The sequence below is a fragment of the Salvia hispanica genome, chromosome 6, assembly GCF_023119035.1.
Source record: "Salvia hispanica cultivar TCC Black 2014 chromosome 6, UniMelb_Shisp_WGS_1.0, whole genome shotgun sequence".
Classification (NCBI taxonomy): domain Eukaryota; kingdom Viridiplantae; phylum Streptophyta; class Magnoliopsida; order Lamiales; family Lamiaceae; genus Salvia; species Salvia hispanica.
In genome coordinates this window covers 18,389,304-18,400,846 of record NC_062970.1, presented here as the reverse complement: position 1 = coordinate 18,400,846, position 11,543 = coordinate 18,389,304, and positions in this window count along the sequence as shown.

Below are 11,543 nucleotides of genomic sequence, written 5' to 3'. Positions count from 1 at the left end.
TGTACTTCTGTATAGGCGTATGACCGGGTCTACCACTCCATTCTCTCTAAACCTGAAATACTTGTATCGACACTCTAAAGCGTTCACGATACTCATAAATAGATCTCGGGGCATCCTAAAACGCCACCGGAAAAAAGTTCTCCCCGAACCGCGGCTGCTCAGCGAAGTAGTCGTCAAACAACCGTTGGTTGGCAGCGACGTGGTCCCGGGTACTACAGCTCGATGGGGGCGAGGTACCGCCGGCTACTGCAAGTTCGCTTGTATCAACCGATTTATCTTCGCGGATGTATCTACCAATTCTTGAAAATTAGTGTTCAGGCTACCATCTGCCCCTTAAAACCCACTATCTACAAATCCTTGAAAATTAGTGTGTAGGCTACCATCACCCCTGTAAAACTCGTATAGTTGGTTACTAAGATTATTGGTGGTGAACGTTTAGAATATACTCACTCCGCCCACAATAATTGTCACTCTTATTGTGGGCACGGGTTTTTAGAAATGTAAAGAAAAGTTGATTAGAAAATTTAGTGAAATATGGGACCCACGTTTTTATATTGATTTTATAATAAAATATGAGTGAAGTGAATTAGTGGAATGTGGGACCTACTTACTATTTGTGGTAAAAATAAAGTGTGATAATTATTGTTGGACGGATCAAAATGGAAAAAAAAGTGACAATTATTGTGTGATGGAGGGAGTATTTAGTAGGGTAAAAATAAATCTAAACATCATTAATAAAATGATCCGACTAATCACAATTGTTTAAATATTATCCCACCTTGTTTTTCCTATTAAACTTACAATATCATGGATAATTGGATATATAATTGAGCAGGAGGCTCTGTCAAGAATGTTGTTATTTCATAAAAGTAAGATAACAAAGAACTTAGCTTGAGGGTGTTTGATGATTATGCTTAGGCAAGTTAACAAAGAATAGGCTAAGAACAGAGCATTTGGGCGCACCCATCATTGCTTCTGGTGCATACGACAAGGACGGTATTACACGGTCTGTGCAGATGTTACAGATTTAAAATAGGCTAGGCCGTGTGCTTGACTTGCTCTATTGCATAGCCTGTTAAGAGTTCTTTCTCCACTTACAAAACATATCATCCAATCTATGTTAAAATCCGTTTCACGTCAAAGTGTGGAGTATTTTCGTAAATGGAAGAACAATACATACTACATTAAATAACTTCAAATGGATAGTCCATTCCATGGCAGAACAAACAAATTAACTTGTTCGCAAATTGAGAGTAGATCGTTAGTAATGTTATGTATGTTTACAATTAATAACAGGAAACTGAAGTTGGGTAATTCTTATCACTTTCTTTCCTATTACTATAATACTACAGCTTAAATCTCATGCTTCATATGATAGTTTCTAATTCCATCAAGAATGTACACCAAAATATGATCGCATGATATAAAAATGGGAACTGGTAAAAGTCATCTAAATATTTAAATGCTTGAAATGCTCTTGTTTAAACTGAAACTATACATTTGACATTGTATAAAAAAAACAACACCAATAGATTATTAATTCCCTGCAATTATGAATCAATTCCATCTTGATCAAATGGAGAAGAAGTTAACTGATGCGGCCGTGAAGGGAGACGTCGATGAGCTGCATAACCTCACGAAAGACGATCCCTTCCTGCTCTTTTCCACAGCGTTAAGAGACGGATACATCTTGCATCGGCGGCCATCTTGACTTCGTGAGGGAGTTGCTGCTTCTCGCCCCTGAGCTCAATCAAGATGGCTTGAGCCCTCTTCACATTGCTTCTGCCAGAGGAGACATCGAGATTGAGAGAGGTGCTGAAATGTCTGCTTAGCCAAGGGAAGAGAGACCAGAATCCCACTCCAGTCTGCAGTTGCCAGGGGCAGAACACCAGGTGTCGTCGGCATGTTCAGATTCCATCGCGCACGTGACTGCTTGAGCCGAGACTTGCTTTCATCTACCTGTGAAATTTAACCAGTATGGAGCTTTCAATCCTCTGCGACCATTCTCTATTGGTCGGGAAAGAGGGATGATATTTTGCATTGACAGCCGGGTCATCTTTCTCGGCAATTTGTAACCGTTTGTTTTTCAAAACGTTGAAGACTTGATTTGCGACCTCTATAACTATGACCAAGGATTCTTTTACATTCTTTTATCCAATTTTATTTTCAACTACTAAAATCGTTTACTAGCAACTGTCATTATTTGTTGGTTTTGGTAGAACAAAGCACGCATGTAATTAAATATGACCCAATTCCTGAAAATAGAGATTGATATTCTACTCGCAACATACCTCAATAGTTTGAAAAAGAATTGGTCAACTTAAAATTATACTATTACTTTATACTTGATACCCATCATCCATCACCTAATTGTTTCCGTTCTCAATAATTTCTCTGGTGTTTGTCTAGAAATGGACATATAGGGATGATAATTGAAACCAAATTTATTTGAGCAATTACTTAACCACTTTGCCTCTCCTAAATTAGTAACTAGTATCTTATAAACTTTGAATTTTACGTGACTTTTTCAATTTAAATTGTATTTTTCACATTAATTTCATGAGTATACACATTTGATTACGGAATCATAGTGTTTTATTTCATAACTGATTAGTATGACTTGTAAAAAACTAGTTACTAAAATTTATTTATTTAAAATAAATACGCACTAAAGGTATACTCCATTCGTGCTATAAAAATACTAAGACACGAGTTTTAATTCATAATTGGTAATAAAAAAAGTGTCCAAAATATTGTTAGTGGAAAATGAGATCAATCTCATTAGAAGGGGAAAATATACCAAAAACGTAACTGTTTATTCTTAGGGCACTCCCAATGGTCCGGCTAAAAACTCCCTTATTTCTCCCTAACTCCTGCCACATCAGCGCCACATCAGCACCATAATTTATCCCCAGTTTTTAGCCAACTTTTAGCCAACTGCTCCAATGGTTTCTCCCTTATTTCTCCCTAACTCAACATTTCATTTTTACATCATTACTAATTTAATTGTTTTATTTTTGTATATAATAAAGCTAGCTAATTTAATTTATAAGACAAAACAAATAATAGTAATAAAGTTCGTTGTATTAAACACGAGTAAACATTACAACGACGAAAATTAATAAAAAAAAATAGTACAGGAATGGAAAAAAAAATTCAAAGTAAAAAAATTCAAAGTTAAAAAATTCAAGAGAGAAAAGGGATGAGGATGGGGAGAGAATGAAGAGAAGGTGTGTATTTATAGGGGGGAAATTAAAAAAAAAAAAAACACAAAAAATATTTTTATCGCCGAATTATCGCCCACAGTGGTCGGCGATAATCCGGCGATGAATCGGTAGATTTAACGCCGAATTATCGCCGAATTCACCTCAAAGCCCGGCTATAATCCGGCGATATTCGGCGATTTTTAGCCGACCCTAACGCCTAACCATTGGGAGTGCTCTTATGGTATAAACCAAATTGACAAAAGTAATCTATTTTTTATTGGACGAATAAAGTATTTTGAAATATAATTTTAAACTTTTAATTTATGACTGGAAGGTTTTGTTTTAAAGATTTCCGGCCCTTTGACAAGTTCAATTTGCAAGATTTTGAATAAATGATTATCATATTATAATGTTTTTATGTTTATAATTTTATACTAAGATTATGGTTGATTTTGTAATAATGGTTAATTTTAATATCTACCATATCCATCTTAATTTTAGTGGACTGTCTTCTATTTTTTATATATTACAAGACATGTTTTAATACAATTAATTAATAAATCAAATAAATATTATTGAATTTTTAGTTATAATTTAAGATTTAGTTTTTTTAGTACCACCTTTTATGTATACTCTTCTATACTCTCTTGTTTTACTCTCTTTATTTTAATTATTTATTATTAATTTTTAAAACTATTGCAAAAAAGAAATATCTTGCTCTTGCTTATGATAGGATGAATTGATTACATTTTCTGATGCACCAATCCTGCAGAGAATATGAATAAACTTGGGCTCACCAAACTAATTCCTCTCCGTCCATTCCAAATTCTAAATGCCCAAGAACATTTAATAAGTCTACCACCAAAGTGCAAGTTGGCCCAAAATCAAAACCACATCTTTCTTTCAAGTTCTTTTTGAAATCATCGACGCCATAAATAATTTAATTTTTTCCATCTCATCTTAGGTGAGATAGGAGTTGATAAGGCTAAATTCATGCATTGGTTATGTGGAAAATTCTGTGATTTTCTGGGTCTAATAAGATTTATAAGCCAGGTGTGTAGAGAAATCGTCAGCCTCAGGAAGAAGATGAAGATTGCCTGAAAAAAGAAGCTGGCATGAAAAATAAGCGGAAGGAGAAAGAGTTACTAGACTGAGGAGCATCAAATTGGAGGGCAAAATAGGGAACACAGGAACAGTCTAGAAGCTCTATCCACTATAAATAAGAGCATGCGATCAACATGAAGATATCTCGTTCCATCACTTTTTCGGCTTTTAGCTTAGTTTTTCCTACACACACTATCACGGGGAATTGTCGCGGGGGTTCACGTTTCTAGTTTGATTGTGGCGTAACACCGTCTCTACGGAGGCGAAGAAACAATTGTTATTTGCTTTCCAGTTTACACTTCGTACTTCCCGAGTCTTCGCTGTTCGAAGCTCGGTTCTGTTTTGTTATTCTCGTTGAATACTTCGTATTTTGCTATGGATGTTGCTACTTTGGTTTCGTTTACCTTATTGCAGTGTTGTTGGTTTGATTTGTTGGATATTGTTGGTTGATTTGAGTTTGGAGTTTGAATTGTATGGAGTTTTGAAGTTGATCGGTTAAATCTGTTCGAATCTATGAAGATCGGAGATAAAAATGATGTTTGATTGTTGTGGATGGCTTGGATCCGGAGTGGATTAAGCGTCCCGTGGCTGGATCTATTTACCTTTGCATGATTAAGATGTTTAAATTCTGCATTCTCTTTTGCCTCGTCTAGTAGTTGTAGATCTGCTTTAATTTTGTCCGTTTATTGTGTCTATCGGTTTGATTTTGGTTTGCCCTGTTCTGATCTTTGTTTTGCCATGTTTTTCACTGATTGTTTCATGATAAAAGTTGGAGAAGATGATGTCGTTGTTAGTTAGTCCTTTAGTTAGTTAATTTGCAGCTTTTCCAGTGGTACTATGCAGTTTTGGGAAATGGTCCCCACGTTTCGCTTTTCGTCTGTCTAGGATAGCTTAGGAAGTTGTTTACCCAGTCAAGTAGTCATTTCAGATACTTTTAGTCATTATGCATGTTCCTACCTAGATCTAGCTATTAGAGTAAACTATTTCATTTACCCAGTTTAGGAATTAGAGCTCAACCCCAAAAATTGCGTGGCGGCAGCCAAAAATAGCTCCCAGGTCTTTGAACATGTTTTCTTACACATCCGTCTCTGTGGATTCGATTCCTGCTTCCCTGTACTAATCTTTTTAGTTATAGCGGGTTGAGGGTTTTGAAGGGCGAAAGAAGTGATTGTGTGCCCAACGACAGGTTACCCAAAGATTCTCTGAGTTCCTAGACCTAGTGTCTAGTGGATTCTCTGGATCGGGGGATTTTATTTTAAAAACATCTCGCTTACTCTTTGACCACTCTTCAGGAGTATATGAGCATCATCTTTAAACATTAATATTTAAATAATTAAATGGAGAGAAAAATAAAATAAGTGGAAGAATAAGTAAAAAGGAAAAAATATACTCTATTATATTTTGCTAAAAGAAACTACTCATCTGTGATGGATAGTTTAAAAAAAATGTGAGTTGCTTATGAATATGGAACGAAAAGATACTATTTTTTCAATTTCAATTGTTTACATTATATATTTAATAATAGTAATTTTAAGATTATTAATTAAGCTTTGAATAAGTCTTTCCACGCCCTATTGCTGCATTGAAAAATTGACCAACAAATAGAAATGATCGATGTCTAAGTTTAACAAACCTGATGTATAAGTTCTGATGGATAAACATAGTTTTAAAATTTTATAATAAAAATATACATTTGAACCTTTCTATTTATTATACCCCATATATCCTTTTTTCTTCATATAAGATTTTCAAAAGAAAATACTAATCACATTGAACTGGAGGTTACACATACAATAACAATATTTTCTTTTTGTTAATATAGAGTACTTCGGTATTCAAGTTCATTAATTTTTGTAATTAATTTAGTTACAATGGCATAAATCCAAGTTCAATATTAATAATTTCTTAGTGAAAACCGCCCTTTTTTGAAGATCTGTCGTGCAAAAGTCATCAAATTGACCCCACACTTAGTTAAAAAAAGTAAATGGAATAATTCTGATATAAATTAATTTTTACTCAATATGAAAATAGAGTAAATGCTTACCAAATCTTTTAGTTTTGCAATGATAAAATAGTTTTGTTGTGAAAATTTAAAATTGAGTGATCCGTACGAATAAAATACTAGTACTACTTTTATTTTTTGGGTTAGCCTAAAACACTCCACTATCATCTATCATCTCGCTTCTCCCTCCTTTTCTACGTGATTTTCCTGTCTCTCTCTCTCTCTCTTAATTAGAATCGGTGTAGCATGAATACTAACTTTCTTTTAACCAATAAATTCCTATGAAACTAATTATAATTGTCAGAACAATTTTTTTTTTTTTGGGATGTGGAAATAAATTATAATCAAAGTATATTATGGCTTCCTAAAATCCCCAAAATCCCCAAAATTTAACATATGAAATAGTGACAGTAAAATGACTATTATGGCATTTAATGTTTTCGAAAGCTATTATGCATGCGTAGACCAATGGAGAATACTTCTAAATGTCATTGAAATTTTCTAGGAAGACAATGTAATTTGTATTGAAAATAAATCTCCACCGCCTTTGAAGAATGAATGTGCAAGAAGAATTGGGGATTGAAGAATGAATGTGCAAGAAGAATTGGGGATTAAGAATTGCCGAAAAATCTGAAGAATACAAGATTGATGATGTAAAATCACAATTACAAATATTCTTGTTAATTCATTATCTCATGTGTGTAAGATGTTTGATACCATTAATTGATTAAACTTGATGCTAATTTAATTCACTCATGAAGATACATATTTATTGAATTGAAATTAAATTCAAATTGGCGAGAGTTACATATAGTTAGGGCTCGTTTGATAAGAAAGATTAGATATAACAAGATTTGTTAAATAAGATAAGAAATGCGGGCTTCGTGTGAAGATAAGCTCGGATGAAGGTTTTTTCGTTGTTGTTTGGTAGACAAGAAATTATCTACATTTTGTATTAATAAATCATAATAAATGAGTTAGAAATGCTATCCGACCAAATTTGTGAGATACATATCTTTGTATTTTAAGGAAAAATTTGCGGGCTCGGATGGGTCATAGAGAAAACTACGGGCTGATATAATATGTTAACTATGATATCAAACACTTAGAAATAGTCATATAAGTATCTATATCTAGGCATTACTAACTTGTAAATCATTTATCTTAAATACATAAAGAGATTATAATGAATTGAACATATGCGAGCAATAACAACCCTAATGCATTTAAATACTCCTTCTGTCCCATTAGAAATGCAACGTTTTCCTTTTTGGGTTGCCCCACTAAAAATGAAACGTTTCCTTAAATGAAAACATCACTCTCTCTACTTTCCCCTCTCTCTTACTTTACTCTCTCTTCATTAACTTACAAAACAACACTGCATAAAATCTTGTGCCGGAAACCAAATGTTTCATATTAATTGGAACGGAGGGAGTATTAATTATTAGTACTATCTAAGACAGTAGAATTTTTCTTGGATTACGGAAAAGCCAACATCTACTAAAAAGTCAAAATGACTAGTAATATAGAGTTTTGATCTATGTAAAACTCATTCTTAATACAAAAATACAGAACCAAGCATACATATGTCATTTTTAGGTCATCGTAAGCTTATTTTTATGTCATTATAATAAGTATGACATAAAATGATTTTAACATGACCTCAAACCCAAATTTTATAATATGACCTAAAACTGCTTTATAATGACCCACTGTATTTTTCTTTAATTATTGACCATTAGATTGAAAAATCTCATGGTCAGGATTTGGTCTGGATTTTGTATTGAGATGCATTTTTGTATTGATCATTTTTCTAGTAATATATGCTTAAAATTATTAAAATTATGTATTAAGATGTTGTTGACGTTTGATTAGAATTATATAATACTCCGCTTCACACACATGCGGCATGCCTCAAATTTATCTCAAATTGTGCATATTTATGAATTAACTACAATTTGATGCTAAAATAATTAATGGGGAAACCGTCTTCTCTCAAGAACTGCAAATCTGCAATACAACTACAGAGGCACAAATCCCAATTGTAATTAGGAAATTCTAATTACAAATTAATAAATCATGATAATCGTTGATTATAGCCTTAAACTGAGGAATAATATATTTGCATGGATACAGAGTGCAATCAGATGTACATTTATTTTGACATACTGATATTGACCTCTCTTGAGTTATCCTGTTGTATTATAATCAACGTTGAATTAAAGGGCAGTAAATGTGGACTAATTACTTCAGGCAGCCATGCAAATCTCCAAAACAAATTTTACATCAATGAACTTGACTTCTGACATTCGTGGCCACCACACCTACATGAATAATTTTGAAATTTTTTTCGATGACTAAATTAATCATTTAATCCAATGCAGACTTTTTAAATAATGACAAGATGAGTAGTTGATTTTTAGTACTATAAACATAAACTCACTACATTAGAAGACTTTCAACAAGAATAAACAATTTGCGAGTTCAAACAAGAAATTAATGGTTACTCAATCACAATGTTTCAGCATTTTTGCAAATAAGTCCAACTGTTAAAATATTTCAATAATGTCCAACTTTCAAAATCATTTTCTCATTTCTTTTGCACGTAGATGGAGTTGAAATTAGACATTGTTCTGTCATACTAAAACTAGAAATTGAGTAAGTTCTTCAGAAGCTCGTTAGCACAGACAGCTGACTAACTAAGCTAAGAATTGGCAATGAGGAATTAGAACTTCGTAATGGATAATGGTTTAAAATTCCACAATCAATTTAAATTAAACTTTGATGTTGAGTAGATATCTCTCTATATTCATCCAAAAATTTAAAAGGGTTACTTTTACTAATGTAAAGGTTGATACATTAATTGATATAGAACGTGTGAAAAGTAGGATGTCATATCTAGAAATCTTTGCATGAATAAGATTCAATTTACACTAGATTCTTTTTTGATCCATGAACTAATAATATCAACTCCGAAGAATTTAATTTACATGATGCAATTTACACTTGATTCTATTAGTAAACTCTCTTATCTTTCATAAGACATTACAGTTGGGATTTCATAATTGGACTTTGGGTAACCTCATTCAAGAAGAAGTTTGAAACTATTATATGAAAGCATTTAGTAATTTCATAGACATCATGTACTTGATATTGGTTATTGGATTTTGGGTTTGTACAATATGCAATTAGGCTTATGTTTGATATTGTTTACTTTATTAGCATGTCTTCATTGTTTACAAGATGACTGTTTTTCGGCTTGGCGTGTTTTAAAAATAGGGAGAACGTATATTTTGGTAAATGGATTCTGCTAATGATCCCAGCCATTTCAGTTCAAACATAATCATCATTACTTTCTTTTTAACCCTGATTAGTGGTGGACTAATTTGCATTTCTGGCGACGGAACATTTTGTTGCTGATCTAATATTCTCTTTCTAGTACTCCCTCCATCCCAATGAAAATGACTCACTTTCCTTTTTGGTTTGTCCCAATCAAGATGACCCATTACTTAAAATAGAAACACATTTATCTCTACTTTATTTCATCTCTCTTACTTTACTCTCTTCTCTTAACACACAAAATATAACTGCATAAAATCTCGTGCCGTCCAAAAAAGGGGTCATCTTCCTTGGAACGGAGGAAGTACTACTTTAATTCAACAAAGCATAGCTACGTTTAACTAAAAGATTAGTCTTAATGGATAATTGTAAAAAAAGTACAACTAGTAATTTAATTTTGAGAATTTGAACTACAAGTCAACCAAAAACAATAATTTAAATAATAATTTCCTTTATACTAAGTCAATAGTTGAATAATACTAATAATGTGTATTTTTCTCAAGCACAATGGTAATCAATAGAATATGTCCAAGGGATGTAATCAATTGCTAACTAATTACCAATCCCAAATTGAGATCAATTTTCAACCATTAAATTAAAAGATCTTATGGTTAATATAATGTTAAGTGTAATATATTTTAAATTTAAATAATTATTAATTAAATTAAAAGGATATTAATGTCAAATCTTATATGTAGTAATTATAACTAACTACTTTCTCTCTCCTCAAAATCATCTCAAATCTTTAAATTTACGTAACTCTCTCAATTTAAATTATTTTTTCGCAAAAAATATATCAAATTAAAGATAATTTAATAAGGATTCCAACGAGATCTCAATTGCATATGTTCCGACGATGTTCGAGTGATGAAATTTGATAAATTATATTTCAATTTTCGTACATGTTGATAAGCAGCTATTTTCAACAAGGGAAAAGATAAACGTACATAATTGTACATGTACATAATATTTTAAAAAAATTTAGATTTAAGTGAATTTAATTAAAAATTAATTTTGTTATTTATTGTAATATATGTAGCAATAACAAAGAAGTGATATAGAAATTTTATGTCGAATCGTAGCATGATTTCGACTATGATTTGAATTAATATACAATATTTACTAGAAAATATATATTTTATTAAATATACAAATATTTAAGTATAAATTTTAAATCTTTCTTGAAGTGTTGCAAAATGATTAGTATGAAATTTATTTTAAATCAATTAATGTTTATAAAATGATTTTCAATGTAAAATGTTTAAAAAAGTTCGGTTATGTACGTACGTATACGTACGTTTATCACTACTCTTTCAACAAATGCAACAAAAAATCTCAATATATTATAGGCAAAATCTCAATATTATGTATGTCCAATCTCAATAAAAATGTGTTGATATTTTCTTGTCCTTGTGTTGATATTCTAATGTCATATTGTTGATATTTGTAATACACAATGTTGATATAAAAAAACACTAAGAAAATTATCATATGATAACATAATGACGATATTACCATTTTGTTGATATTTTGTCTACTATTTATTGAGATTTTGTGAGCTTTAATCTCATCCACTCATTTTAAAATCTAAGGATGGAGATTTAGTTTTGATTTTGGATTAGGGTGCTATAAGCATTAGGATAAGACCCTGTCCAACCTAATTAAATTTTTATCAATTTCAAAATATGACCGGCAATGGTAACCAAGGTCTATAAAATTTCAATCTCCATGGAAAGATAGACATGCAAACAACCCAAAACAAAAACAAAAATAAAAATGCAAGCTTCGATTCTTGTTTCCCTTGCCTTGGTTGCCGCATGGCTCATCTACACAAGGTGCTGGTCCGACTCGAGGCGGCGACAGCGACAAAAGTTCCCTCCGGGGCCGCCTTG